Source organism: Xenopus tropicalis, chromosome 5 (assembly GCF_000004195.4).
Source record: "Xenopus tropicalis strain Nigerian chromosome 5, UCB_Xtro_10.0, whole genome shotgun sequence".
Lineage (NCBI taxonomy): Eukaryota > Metazoa > Chordata > Amphibia > Anura > Pipidae > Xenopus > Xenopus tropicalis.
Genome location: NC_030681.2, coordinates 90,879,435 through 90,893,677, shown reverse-complemented (window position 1 = coordinate 90,893,677; position 14,243 = coordinate 90,879,435). Strand labels below are relative to the sequence as shown.

General features: G+C 42.6%; 1 protein-coding gene across 4 annotated transcripts in view; it reads right to left on the bottom strand.

The window, feature by feature from the left end:
* col12a1 (collagen, type XII, alpha 1) overlaps positions 1 to 13,393 on the bottom strand; it is a 152,625-nt gene extending 139,232 nt beyond the window's left edge. For 3 of the 4 annotated variants that reach the window (XM_018094325.2, XM_031901995.1, XM_018094326.2), the window contains exon 1: positions 10,073 to 10,222. The gene's annotated coding sequence lies outside the window, so the exon portion shown is untranslated. Of the gene's footprint in view, positions 1 to 10,072; positions 10,223 to 13,246 lie in introns of those variants that run through there. The other variant, XM_002936200.3, reaches the window with a different exon arrangement.
* Positions 13,394 to 14,243: the final 850 nt, after the last annotated feature.

Sequence of the window (14,243 nt, the reverse complement as noted above, 5' to 3'; positions counted from 1 at the left end):
CCATTCCCCTCCCTCCCTACATGCTACCCAATCTCTTCTTGGCTCCTTCTCCCCAGTGACTGAAGAGGAAGTCTCAAAACTTCTGTCTTCCTCCCACCTTACTACCTGCCTGCTTGATCCCATTCCTACCAAACTTCTACGCAATGCCAACCCCTGTCTTATCAAATCCTCAACTCATCTATTCAATCTCTTGCTCTCTACTGGAATCTTTCCCTCCCAACTGAAACATGCAATTGTATCCCCTATTCCGAAAAAACCCTCCCTTGATCCCTCCAATCCTACTAACCTCCGACCTATCTCTCTGCTCCCATTCATCTCCAAACTGCTTAAGCGCCTAGTTTACAACCGACTGACGCTATTCCTCTCTGACAATAACCTCCTGGATCCCCTACAATCTGGTTTTAGACAACAACACTCCACCGAAACTGCTCTAACCCGACTAACAAATGACCTCCTTTCGGCTATCTATAACGGTTAACAATTCTACCATCACCCCATCTTCCCAGGCCCGGTGCCTTGGGGTTATCCTCAATTCTGCCCTGTCCTTCACTCCTCATATCCAATCACTTATCAAATCATGTCACTTTCACCTAAGAAATATCTCCAAAATCCGATCATTTATAACCCAAGATGCTGTCAAAATTCTTATTCACTCTCTTATAATATCTCGCCTGGACTACTGTAACTCCCTATTAATTGGTCTTCCCCTCCAAAGACTGTCCCCTCTCCAGTCCATAATGAATACTGCTGCCAGGCTCATACACCTCTCCAACCGCTCCTCCTCTGCCATGCCACTCTGCCAATCTCTGCACTGGCTTCCCCTACCATCCAGGATAAAATTCAAACTATTTAAAGCAGTCCATAACTCTGCCCCACCCTACATCTCTGAACTTATCTCTAGGTACCATCCAACCCGCTTGTTATGCTCCTCTACTGACCTGCTCCTCAACTCCTCTCTCATTCCCTCCTCACACGCTCGCACTCGAGACTTTGCAAGGGCTGCCCCCCTTCTCTGGAATTCGCTCCCACAAACTGTCAGACTATCTCCCAATCTCTCTGCCTTCAAGAGATTTCTAAAAACACATTTATTCAGAGAAGCTTACCCTAATCTAGTTTAGCAATACCCTGTGCCACACTTCTCACAACTCTGGTCATGCCCATTCCCACACCTTGTGTCTCAACCCTTTCTCCTTGTAGATTGTAAGCTCTTTTGGGCAGGGCCCTCTTCACCTCTTGTATCGGTTATTGATTGCTTTATATGTTACTCTGTATGTCCAATGTATGTAACCCACTTATTGTACAGCGCTGCGGAATATGTTGGCGCTTTATAAATAAATGTTAATTTAATGTAATGTAATCCCTTTGCAAAGTCCTCAGATCCAGAATAATAAAGAACATGTCAGCACCCTAGTCCCACTGTTATGTAGGTATGTTTTGTTCATGTCAATATATCATACAAAAAAATATTTATTGTTTCCATGCCTATATCATATATCATATCATACCTAGATCAAATCACAGAACATCAAGGCACTGAGTATGATGTATATAGCAGTATTCATAATAATCACAGACACAATGATAAATGTTTTCCATCCATACACATAGTATGTAACAATAGTGGGGACATGCAAGACAATGTCCTACAGGCGTCTATGTTTTAAATATAGTCATATCCAAACACATGCCCAGTACAACTGTAAGCAAAAGATGGATTATCATCTGATGCTGCAGTTAATCTACAACCCTCTGCAGAAACTCTGCCACCTTTAGCTGTCAAGAATGATTTCAATTGTGGTTCAGGTTGCATAATACTACACTACAGAATGAATTGTCACATAACTGAAACATGGTTTAAAGCAGTGCTGTCCAACTTCTGTGGTACAGAGGGCCAGAATTTTTCTGGTCTACATGGTGGAGGGCTGCTAAAGGAAGCCAGTTTTGACGACTCCCCTTTTTTTAAACTGCACCCACTTCAAATCACACCCATTTTATCACAAGAGCTTTTAAGACCATACCCACATTAATGGTGGCAGTACAGCAAAAACCCAAATAGTTGGTGCTCACTGTAGGGATATCCTCCTTTATTCATATGTGAAAGGATAATATTATGTAATATTAAGACATACCCTTAAATCTATATGCCTCATCCTCCCCTGTGTATAGCAGAGCAACCCCCAGCACATAATTTCACATCCTGGGGACCATTCAATTACTATTTCCAACTGTTAATAAACTCCCAGAACAAACCTTTGCCAGGTTCACCTCCCGCAGGCAGCATAGGGCAGGCAGACAGAGTATGGCACACACAGGCAGCATAGAGCAGCCAGACAGAGTATGGCACACACAGGCAGCATAGGGCAGGCAGAGTATTGCACACACACAGGCAGTTATCTGCCTGCCATATGCTGCCTGTGTGTGCCATACTATGTTAGCCCTTTGCTGCCTGTGTGCCATACTCTGCCTGCCCTACCGTGCCTGTGTGTGCCATATTGCCTCCCCTACCCTGACTGTGTGTTCCATACTTTGCCTTCCCTATGCTGTCTGAGGTGTGAACAGGTGAGTAATATAGGTGCTTACAGTCTGAGCCTGAGGTGTGAACAATGCAGGGGGTAAACAATGCAGGCACTAATGTGTGAACGACACAGGGGTGTAAAGGTGTGAACAGTACAGGGGATTACATGTATAAATATACAGACAGATGGGGGGCCCAACAGAGGGGGCCTGCAGGCCGTCAGTTGGACAGCACTGGTTTAAAGGATTAAAAGATAGCAGGTGTAATGTATATATCTATAATGCCACAATGCTTTGGCGTGGACGGTGTATTTTTCAAGTTTTTATTCTAATTAGCGGCAGATTTAGAAACAGTGAAATTAGTGCTTGCCATAGTGAAATTCCTCTACTCTCATTCATTTCTATAGGATTTTTAAAGATCGATTTATCAATGGGCAAAAGTGAGAATTTACCCTTTGATAATTAAATACGCCTCTGAAAACCCCATAGAAATGAATAGAGTATGGAGGAATATCACTGTGACAAGTTTCATGACACTCTTTCATAAATATGCCCCTTAATGTCAATTTATTACAGTACAGGTATGGGATCCCTTATCCGGAAACCCATTATCCAGAAAGCTCCAAATTACGGAAAGCTCATCTTGCATAGACTACATTTTAATCAAATAATTCAGAATTTTAAAACTGATTTCCTTTTTCTTTGTAGTAATAAAGCAGTACATTGTAATTGATCCCAACTAAGATATAAATAATCCTAATTGGATGCAAAACAATCCTATTGGTTTAATTAATGTTTTATTGATTTTTTAGTAGACTTTAAGTATGGAGATCCAAATTATGGAAAGACCCCTTATACGGAATACTCTTGGTCCCGAGCATTCTGGGTATCGGGTTCTATATTTGTACAAGGCAACACAGGTGTGGTACTGAGTCTTAAGTCTTGTTCAGCCTAGAGACTCCAGTGCATATAGATTCTGATGCAGTTTATGGGGTGTGGGGCACAATGGCATCCCAGTAATGGTGCCCAGTAATGTTAGAAAACAGGTCAAGGCTGCAGCTCTAAATGCAGTGGGAATGATTTGGTTAGAGCAGGGATCCACAACCTTTTATACCTGTGAGCCACATTTAAATGGAAAAAGTGTTGGGGAGCAACACAAGCAGGAAAAAGTTTCCTGGGGGTGCCAATAAGAGCTATGATTGCTTCTTAATAGCCCCTATGTGGACTGGCAGCCTACAGAAGGCTCTGTTTGGCTTTACACTGGGTTTTTATGCAACCAAAACTTGCCTCCTTACCAGAAATTCAATAATAAGAACCTGCTTTGAGGCCACAGGGAGCAACATCCAAGGGGTTGGTGAGCAACATGTTGCTCATGAGCTACTGGTTGGGGAACACTGGGTTAGAGGATCAGCATTTGAACTCGCACCAACTATTCTACACAGAGTGGAAGTACAACCTTCTATGTCATGCTGTTTCAAACAGGTTTATTAAAACAAGAGGCCTGTCATTTCTTGATGTTCCAAAATGCCTTCAAAAAAGTACTGGCAGCTAGTTACAGTACTGCCTTTTATCAGCACCAGGAAGCAGATCTTTTGCATACCCCACAAAAGACCAGCCCCAGAGAGGCAACACATGCAGTTTGATGCTGTAGGCAAAACAAATGATGTTTAAAAACTCTTTTTAAAAACTAGCATAACAATTTGATGAACTATATAAGTGCCTTTATCCTGTAAAAGGTTTTACTACTCTTTTAAAGTTTTGTACATAGATCAAAGCATTAGCAGGCAAAAAGCCAAAAGTCTAAAATGGCATATCAAACTGGTTGAACTCTGGTTGAAACCTAGAGTATACATGGACTAAAATAACTACTTATATATTATAGTACAAAATGTACTTTGTACTGAAAAAGATAATGTAGTTAACAAGAAATGTAAGTTTTAAGTACATGAAAGCATCATGGGCCAAGCAGTGTCACATGGGACACAACTTCAAAATGACCAATAATATTTTTAGAAACATTAGAAGGGGATATAATTGGCTTTAATTATAAAATCTTTTTAGAGAAAATCCAAACTCCCCATTAAATAAGGGCACTTCTATATTTTATGTGTGTATTGTTACCTAGAGCTGCCATTGCATTACTCAATATGCTTTGCTCCTTGGACAAAGGCTCTTTACCACCATACCTCCCAACATTTGAAAAATGAAAAGAGGGACAAAAAGACGGCGCACGCAGCGCGGCAATTTTTTTTGACCACGTCCACTTTTGTGGCCACGCCCCAATTAACACACCCCATTTTTTTCTAAAAATACTCCTTTTATATAGTCGAAATGCTGGGATCAGGCACAAATATGCCATACACTCATACTGTAAAACAATATAGCAACTCCTACATATAAAATACAAATATAGAGAGAAAGCAATCAGTTATAAGTGAGTTATAACTATGTACCAGTTTTGCCCCCCCATACACAGTGGCCCCAATGGCCCAGTAGATAGTACCCCCATACACAGTGCCCCCATAGACAGTACCCCCCATACACAGTACCCCCATACACAGTGCCCCCATTGACAGTACCCCCCATACACAGTACCCACAATTGCTCCATACACAATGCCCCCATACACACTCCTTCTTCAGCGGCTTCTCTCCTTATGCGGCTTCTTGTCCCGCGCCGACAGCCCCTTTTATAAGGTTGCACCCGTGCATACGTGTGACGTCAATACACACGGGGCGCAACCTTATAAAAGGGCCTGTCGCCGCCGGGCAAGGAGCCACGTAAGGAGCCAGAGAGCCCGGCTTCAGCCAGCGCATTCCACTATTGTGGATAGTTCCACGAATGTCCCGCATTTCTGTAATCTATTATGGAAATGCGGGACATTCATGGAACTATCCAGGACAGCGGGATGCAGGATGCGCTATTACAAGCGGGACAGTTGGGGGGTATGTACCACTGTCATACATAAAGACATGCTTAATAATGCACCATATCAGCTATATTTATAGGGGGTAGCAGCAAAAACTGGAACTCTTTTCACTGCCATCACATAAGTTATAACACTGCACACTCATAGGGGCAGATTTACTAATCCACGAATATGAATCACGAATAGGAAAAATTGAGATCGCAAATATCCCGAAAATGCTTACAAAAAAATTGTATTACTCACGATAATATCGTATTGGCGATCCGAAAGTCACAAAATTTTCGTACTGGCCATTGTAAAAAGCGACAGAGCCTTTCTGAATTTTTCGTGCGGGCGCAAAAAAATCGGCAAGAATACGCTCGGAGCATTCGTATGAACGCTCCGAGCATTCGTGTCTTAGTGAATCTCCCCCATAGTTTCTCTGCACAAGAATGAACAGAATAATATAATGCAGTGTAATGTCTTAACTAGGAGGGCAGCAGTTGTAGCTATAAAAGTCAGTTTGCATCCCATAGAATGCTGTACCATGTTATGTGTCACAAACTGGTCATGTTTGCAAACGCTGGCAAATCCAATAACAATGCAATGTTTTAAAGGAGACATTTTATATAAAGTTCATATTCAGTAATAATATTCATCCTCCCTCAAAATGTGAAATGATGCAGAAAAAAGACGTTTTGAAAGCATTTTGCCTCCTAAAATTGTCATTATATGAGAGCTGCATAGACAGAGTGAAATGAAAAGTGGGAGTGTCACTTCAGTCTCCCACAGGAAGTAGTCACAGCACTGACTGACAGGCTTTACATGAGTAAGGGTCAGTGATGTAACTATTGAGGAAATAGAGGTTGTGGGGGGGGGGCTGTGGGTTAGGGGCATGGACTGCAGGTCTGCTTCCACTACAGCAGGGTTCCCCAACCTTTCTTACTCATGAGCCACAGTCAAGTTGTAAAAAGAGCAACAAAAGCATCATAAAAGTTCATGGAGGTGCTAAATAAGGGCTAAGATTGGCTGTTAGGTAGCCTCTATGCACACTATCAGCTTACAGGGGGCTTTATTTGGTAGTAAATCTTGTTTTTATTCAACCAAAACTTGCTACCAAGTCAGATATTTAAAAATAACTCCCTGGTTTGGGGGCACTGAGAGCAACATCCAAGGGGTTGGGGACGAGCATGTTGCCCCCGAGCCACTGGTTGGGGATCACTGCACTGATGTATAGAAACCCCGCCTCCCCAGCTGCTCTTCAAAGAGTGGGCAGTGAGAGAGGGATGCAAGCAAGCAGGGGGGCTGTAGGTGGGGGAATGGGCAACGCCATGTTGGCTGTGTAGACCGGGCCCCTGAAGACTCTTTTGCAGGGAGGGCCCAGGGATGTATAGTTATGATGCTGGTAAGGGCCCTTTATGACCATTTGAATGAGCTTTGCTGTGCTGTGCTATGCTGTCTAAGTAAGGGATCTAAACCAGGCTATTAATTGTTACACTCAGAGATGGCAGCCTCCAGCACAGGACATTCTAAAACCTTTTCTCAGAATGATCCATATTATATCAACCTAACTCAGATGGACTGCCAGCTGGACTGGTAACATGTTCTGTTCTATTACAACCTTCTTTAATGCCTTCCAGCCTGCAAGGAAATGTTAGCTCCACTGATGGGGTTAACAAAAAAAATTAAGACCCCAAGGAAAGAGCGGACTATGATGTAAGAGCCACAAGGGAGCCATGCAAGGATTATAGAACACCATGATCGTTGTCACAGATGTTGCCTTAGTAGTAATACAAAAGTATTGCTCACCGGATTAAGGGTCGCAGTTTAGGTTTCCTTTTCAAATCATCAAGCCAGACACAATAAGGGGTATATTAGGTAAAGAGTGCAAAAAACATTAACAGGGCCATACACAGCAGTGTTCCAGGGGCTCTTTTTTCACTGTATAACATATAATATGTGAGCTCTGCTAAATGCATCCTGCCCTGAACATTTCAGGATCGTTTATAGCAAGTAAAATGCACTACAATTTCTTCGTTACATAAATTAACTCCTTTCCATGGCATGATTTCATCCACACAGTTAATAAGGATTTGCTACGAGAACAAATGGACAAGGAACAACAATCCTTAAAGTGACTCACTACAAATATATGCACTTAAATAAAGTTCTTTACTGTGCAGGAATGTCCTGTAGCACCTGTGAACCATATATTTCTGTTCTATACACCTATACACATGCCCTAGCATTGATGTGCAAGTACAACTTGTGGCCATTCAGATTCATCAAAGCCCATTTTGCTTGAAGATATAACTTAACAGCAGCTGGAAGCTGGCAATACATAACAGAGCTGTGCTGTTTGGCCCTAACTGTGTATGAGCCAAGGGACTGGATACCTTGCAGGTCACTCAGTGTTAAATCTTGTGTTATTGTTCTCCAGCTCTTGTTAAACTGCAACCCCCAGCACCCCAGGCATACTGCAGCTGGCTAAGATAGCTAACTATAGTATAAAAGTAGCAAAGTTTCCAGGCTGATGTGAGATTGGCCATTGATGACATAAACACATTTTCTGCTACTTTAGAGTTGCTTCAGTTTCCTTTGTAATGCTCAGAAACAAAGTAGGTATCATATGACATAGTTTATTCGCCTGACTCCCAGCGACATCTACAGGATGGAAAAACACAATTCAGAGCCAGCAGCAATAAAGCAGAGCCCAGGAATAATTCTGCCTCCTGCTGAACACTTTGCTTTACTTGTATGACTATTTTTAAGTATCTTTTAAGGGAAATGTATTTTGAAAAACATTGCCAGCATGCCCAAACCAGCATTGGCCAAATAGTTATCAGACAGTATATATATGACAAAAAGGCTATGTTGGATCATGTGATCCAGAACTGAGCCCTGGGCTGAGAGCTGCAGTGAACCGGCAGCTGAATTTGCTCAAAGTAGGATCTTAATAAAAAGCAGCCATGAATATATGAATCCCAAATCTAAATATCCATTTGGGTGGTGTGGGGAGGTGTTTCGCTATTAAGTCTGACCACATCCACAAGGAATCCCTGCCAGTCTTCTCTCCACAAAACCACATTTGCTGAGCTTCTAATAAATTGTGTATTTTCCAAAGGTGTCTCCCATAGGGCTTTGGACTCTTACACCTCTGATGCCAGGGGGACCTGGGCTGCTCTCTGACAGCAAAAGGGTTACAGGTCTCTGTGCAGCCCCCTCTCTCCCTAGTCCCCAAATCCAACCTTTCCCCTCTGTCAGTCTGCACCCCATCTCTGCCTATCCCAAAGTTTTTTTTATCTTTCTCTCTCCTTCTAACTACACCTCACTTTCTTCTCCCTCATTTCCTACATTTCCATTCCATCCTTTTTGATTCTTTTCATCCCAATCACAGAATTGTACCCTTCTTTCTTTAACTATTTCTCTCAGTGTCTTTTTCCTCTGTCTTCCATTGCAGTTTTCTGTCCCTTTCATTCCATTCCCCTAGACTTTCATTTAGTCCTGCACATTTGAGGGGCTCCCACAGTTGTATAAACAGCTTAAGGTTTAAATGCTTGGGTTGCTCTTATTGTACCTAACAGACACAAACTCACCTGCACAAATACATGCACACTTACCCACACACACTTGGCCATTCTCACATATCTTGTCTATGAAATTGTCTCCCCAATATTGCATTCAGGCAAACACTTGGTACCACAACTACCAGAATAGCCAAGGTGCCCAATTTCCACTCTTCTTTTCTATTTCTAATAAGCCACACATAATAAAGCGGTAAGACACAGCTCTCCTGGTATTTCTCCACTCAGTGCCCTCTGCAAAATGGAACTGCCCAATAAAACCAATGACCAGTCACCCCTGCACAGATCTGTATTTTTGCCAGAGGGCTGCATTACAGAGCCCCAGCACAGAATAACAGAGCACCATCCAGGAGCTGCACTAACAACCCAAAGGCACAGATGGACTAACTGCAAAGGCGAATGCACATTATTCCACAGAAATGAGGTCATTTACTGACTTTTACATTAATCGTCATTTAACATCTCAAATTGCAATTTTGCCCAAATTATCTTTTTATCTCTTAAATCATACTTTAATATCATATATCTAAAAATCTTTTGGAGGTTCTTCCTTTTGTTTCCAGAGTCAGAATAAATGATCAAGGGTACCTGGACCTTACAGCAATACAGGGAACCCATCTCAGGAGCTAAAAAATAATGGTGCTAAGAGATGTCCAACCGACAACCCTCTAAGCTTTTTAGGAACTTCAGCTTCCAGGCTACAGCTCAAAGGTGGGATCTGAGAATTGCAGTTCAACAACAGTTGATGAATATGATGAATATACTGAAAGGTTCTAACAAATGTTGCACAAATGCACAGATTTTTTCCTTCTATGGGACCCTGGGGATGGTGGTGGTCCAAAACAAATTCTTGCCTAAAAGTATCCCAGATTTTTTATTTTATCCTTAATACACATACACACATATATATATATTTACATACATGAAAAAAATATGTATAATATATATATACAAACACACACACATACATACATACATACATACATATATATACATGTTCATTTATCTACACACATATATATATATATATGTATATATATATATATAGGAGAGAGGGGATTCTAACCTGGGTTCCAAGTTGCTTTCCTGTTCCCACCTTGCACCCCAGGCCAGTGAGGATGAGAGGAGCGATGCGCTGACTCTCCGCTTGGTGGCTTCCAACCTGATGCTCCTTCCTCACAGACTGTCTCCTCTCAAGTGGGAACAGCCCCTCCCCAATCTGCTCCTTAAGAGAGGGCTGTTCCAAAGCTCGTAAGCTCTTACGAAAGAGCAGGGGAAGGATGGATGTGGTGTGGAAGGAGGGGGGATCGGAAAATAAGGGGGAGACTCACTTTTTGGAAAGTTCCACATACCTTTTTACATTCCTTCTCCATGATTCCTGCTTGAGTGCTAGTGCCAGGGGGTCCCCTGTGTCAGGTCGGACCCAGAATGTGCAGACGTATATGGAGGGAAGCTGGAAGATCTCTAGGGTTTTCCTGGCTCACTTACAAAGGGATTTCTTAAACGGAGAGTACCATGGGGGGGGGGATATATATATGAAAGGTGTGAGTTGGATTTTAGCAGCAATAAGGAATAAACTTAGATGGAGCTATACCTTGAGGGTGTGTGAAACACTGTCTTTCCATTAAGTTTCTGCCTATTCCACACATTCGCTATGCTGTGTAGGTTTCTCTGGCACTGGCCGGGAAAATCATTGAATGGGGGTTGTAGCAGAAAATGAGTTTATGTCATCAATAGCCGATCTCACATCAGCCTAGCAGCATTGCTACTTTTATACTATGGTTAGCTGTCTTAGCCAGCTTTATTGTGCCTGGGGGTGTTGGGGACTGTAGTTTAACAAGAGCGGGAGAACCATAACTTGAACATCTATCTAACATGGAGATTTAACATTGGCTGAACTGCAAGGTATGCATCAAATGGGCTCATACATAGTTACTGTTATAACTTAACTATATATATTGAGCACATTTGGCTTTGATGAGATTTGTAAGTCTGAAGGGCCACAAGTTGTGAGGAGCTGATGTCATGCATTTCTGACAGGAGCAGATCAATGCTATGTGTGCCATTAGGTCCTACTTTTGCCACATGCAATAAATAAACACAAGTGCTGAAAGCTGCAAAAGTTAGAGAAAGATAATGGGATAAAGGGCAGCATTGTTGTCCTTTTGTTCCAAACCATCATGACTATTGTGATATTTCTCTATTCTCTGTCTTAAGGTGGCCATACACGCACCGATAATATTGTACGAAACCTCGTTTCGTACAATATTCGGTGCGTGTATGGTATGTCGGCGAGTCGACCGATATCGCAGGAAGCTGCTGATATCGGCCGACTCGCCGATCGGACCAGTTGGAAAATTTCGATCGGGCACCATAGAAGGCGCCTGATCAAAATCTCCCTTCAGAGCTGAATCGGCAGAAGGAGGTAGAAATCCTATTGTTTCTACCTCCTTACCTGCCGATTCAGCCCTGAATGGTGTGTGGCACATCTGACGATGTTTCGTGCGACCGATGGTCGCACGAAACATCGTCAGATCGCCACGTGTATGGCCAGCTTTACATAATGCTTGCCCTAGGATTGCTCCTGTTATGATACCCATATTACGACCCATATGTATGCTTGATAGCAGTCATGCATTGCATTAGGGTTGCACAGAATGGCTGAATGAACCACTTCCACAAAAGTTTTGGGAACAATATCATTTTGAAGCATGTTCCTGTAATTGTTATAAAGAGCAGCAGTTTTACTGTATGTGTGGGCAATCTCACTTAAGATGCACATTCCTGTGGGATATACGTTATCATGGTTTTATCAACAGACAATGAGGTCATTTCCTTTTTAACGGTGTCCGCAAAAAAAAAACCCAAACTTTGTGGTTGCAGTAGCTCTTGTGCTGAAAATTACAGCTCTTTTTCCTTTTACTGAATCTGGACACAGAGAATGCAAGTTGGCTCTCTCACCCGCACACACTGTTGGAAGCGCCTCACAGACTCTCCTTCTGTTTAACCCATTCCTAACAACTTCACATTTTTATCCTTGGCTTTATGGCAAAGCAGGGAGGGATTTTTTTCTGGGGCCCTTCCCTCAGGGGCCAGTTACACCTGAAAATGTCCCTGGTAAAAGTACAAATTGTCTTATTATTGAGTCCTTGTCTTAGATATATTTAATCCCATTGCTGTCCTCCAGCTGTTGTTGAACTACAGATCTCTGTCAGCAAGAATATGAAGTTTGGTAACAGCTAAAGGTAATAGGTGCCTACTTTGCTTCTGATTGTTTTTACCTTGAACTGGGCCCCCTAGTGTTCTTGTTTGGGGGTAGCACTCTTTACTATCTTATGCCTTTTTGTCACTCATTAATATATAAATCTATTGTCCTTAGCTGCTGTCTTCGTTACACCATACAAATCCCAGTATTTCATAGCTTTGTCTGTCCTAGCATGCTGGGAATTGCAGTCCAACAACTAATACAGCCTGCTTACACTTTTTTTTTTCATATTCTCTGAACTTCTTCAGGGGATACAATGTAAAGATATAGAAGTAGGAAAAATCTCGCAGTCACCCAAAGGAAAGAAGCCTCTTGCTCCTAGAAATATTTTGGGTATGCAGCACGCTGCCAGTGTTGCCTAGAGCTCTGCAACAGTTTGTAGCATGTAGCACTCGTGTGTAGTACCTTTCTGTCTTTTCTAATGTGAACTGTATCTTACTTTATGTGTATAATTGAGATGATTTATACGTGTTTCTTAGCTCATTTAGATTATATAAAGGGTAATTTATCAAGCAAAGGGCTGATTGCAAAGTGCATTTAATTGATCAAGATTAAGGCATAAGATTGCCTTGTTTTTCAAATTTTGCACCCTGGCCCATGGGTGAGCGGCCACAAGGCACAGTAAGGAAAAAGACAGGACAGTAAGGAAAGGGCTGCCTTGCACCCTAGGAGGCCACATGTAGTCATTTTCAGGATACAGAGCTGATTAGCTGTGGGCTGTCAGGGGAGAACTGGACCACACACTGGACCCCAATCCTCAGTGTATGTTCCAACTAACAGGAGATAATCATCCATTTTATCCATTCTAGTTTCCTATGCTTCAGGCCCAATGTTCACCAATATTTTATGCTCTAATATAACAATGGTTGTTAGTGCTGGAGAGGTATGCAAAACTCACACTCATTAGCTTGTGTTTAACTTGTGTTGATGCTATATATATATAAAAAGAAGAGAGAGGATGCTGGGTATTCTAACCTGGGTCCAAGTTGCTGTCCTGTTCCCACCTTGCACCCCAGCCCTAGGAAAGAGGATGAGAGGAGCGATGCGCTGACTCTCCACTTGGTGGCTTCCAACCTGATGCTCCTTCCTCACTGACTGTCTCCTTTCAAGTGGGAAGAGCCTCTCTCCAATCTGCTCCTTAAGAGAGGGCTGTTCCTAAAACTTGTAAGCTCTTACGAAAGAGCAGAGGAAGGTGGACTGCTGCCATGGGGTGATAGATGCAATGCTTCTGTATGGGGGGGAAGGATGGATGTGGTGTGGAGAGGGGGAATCGGAAAATAAGGGGGAGACGTACTTTTTGGAAAGTTCCACATACATTTTTACATTCCTTATCCATGATTCCTACTCAGCACTAGTGCCAGGGGGTCCTCTGTGTCAAGTCAGAGCCAGAAAGTGCAGGCACATTTGGAGGGAAGCTGGAAGATCTGTAAGGTTTCCCTGGCTCACTTACAAAGGGATTTCTCAAACAGGGAGAACAATGGAGGGGGGGGGGGGGGTTGGAGAGATGAAAATGTGTTTGAGTTTGATTTGAGAAGCAATAAGGAATAAACATAGATGGAGCTATTCCTGGTGGGTGCACATGAAACATTGCCTTTCCATGAAGTAACTGTCTGCCTATTTCACGCATTTGCTCCGCTGTGTAGGTTTTTCTGGCACTGGCCGGGAACATTTGTAGAACCAATAAAAAGACTTTCTCCGTTGTCAGAGATTCAATGATTTTCACAGCCCGGTTCTCTCAATGAGTTTCCACAGACCCACAAACTCAACATGCACTTTTTTATGATTATTATTTTTTTTACTGGCAGTGCTGAGAATGAATGAAGACACAAGTATTAAATCTTTCAGTGAAATGAACAGAAGGTGGAAAAGAGCAGTCTGTGGTACAGCCACTAAAAGGCACACTCAGCCCCAGGGTCACCTTTAGGCTAGAATATGTGGATAGGATAATGGAAGGTTCTGGCACTGCTGGGGT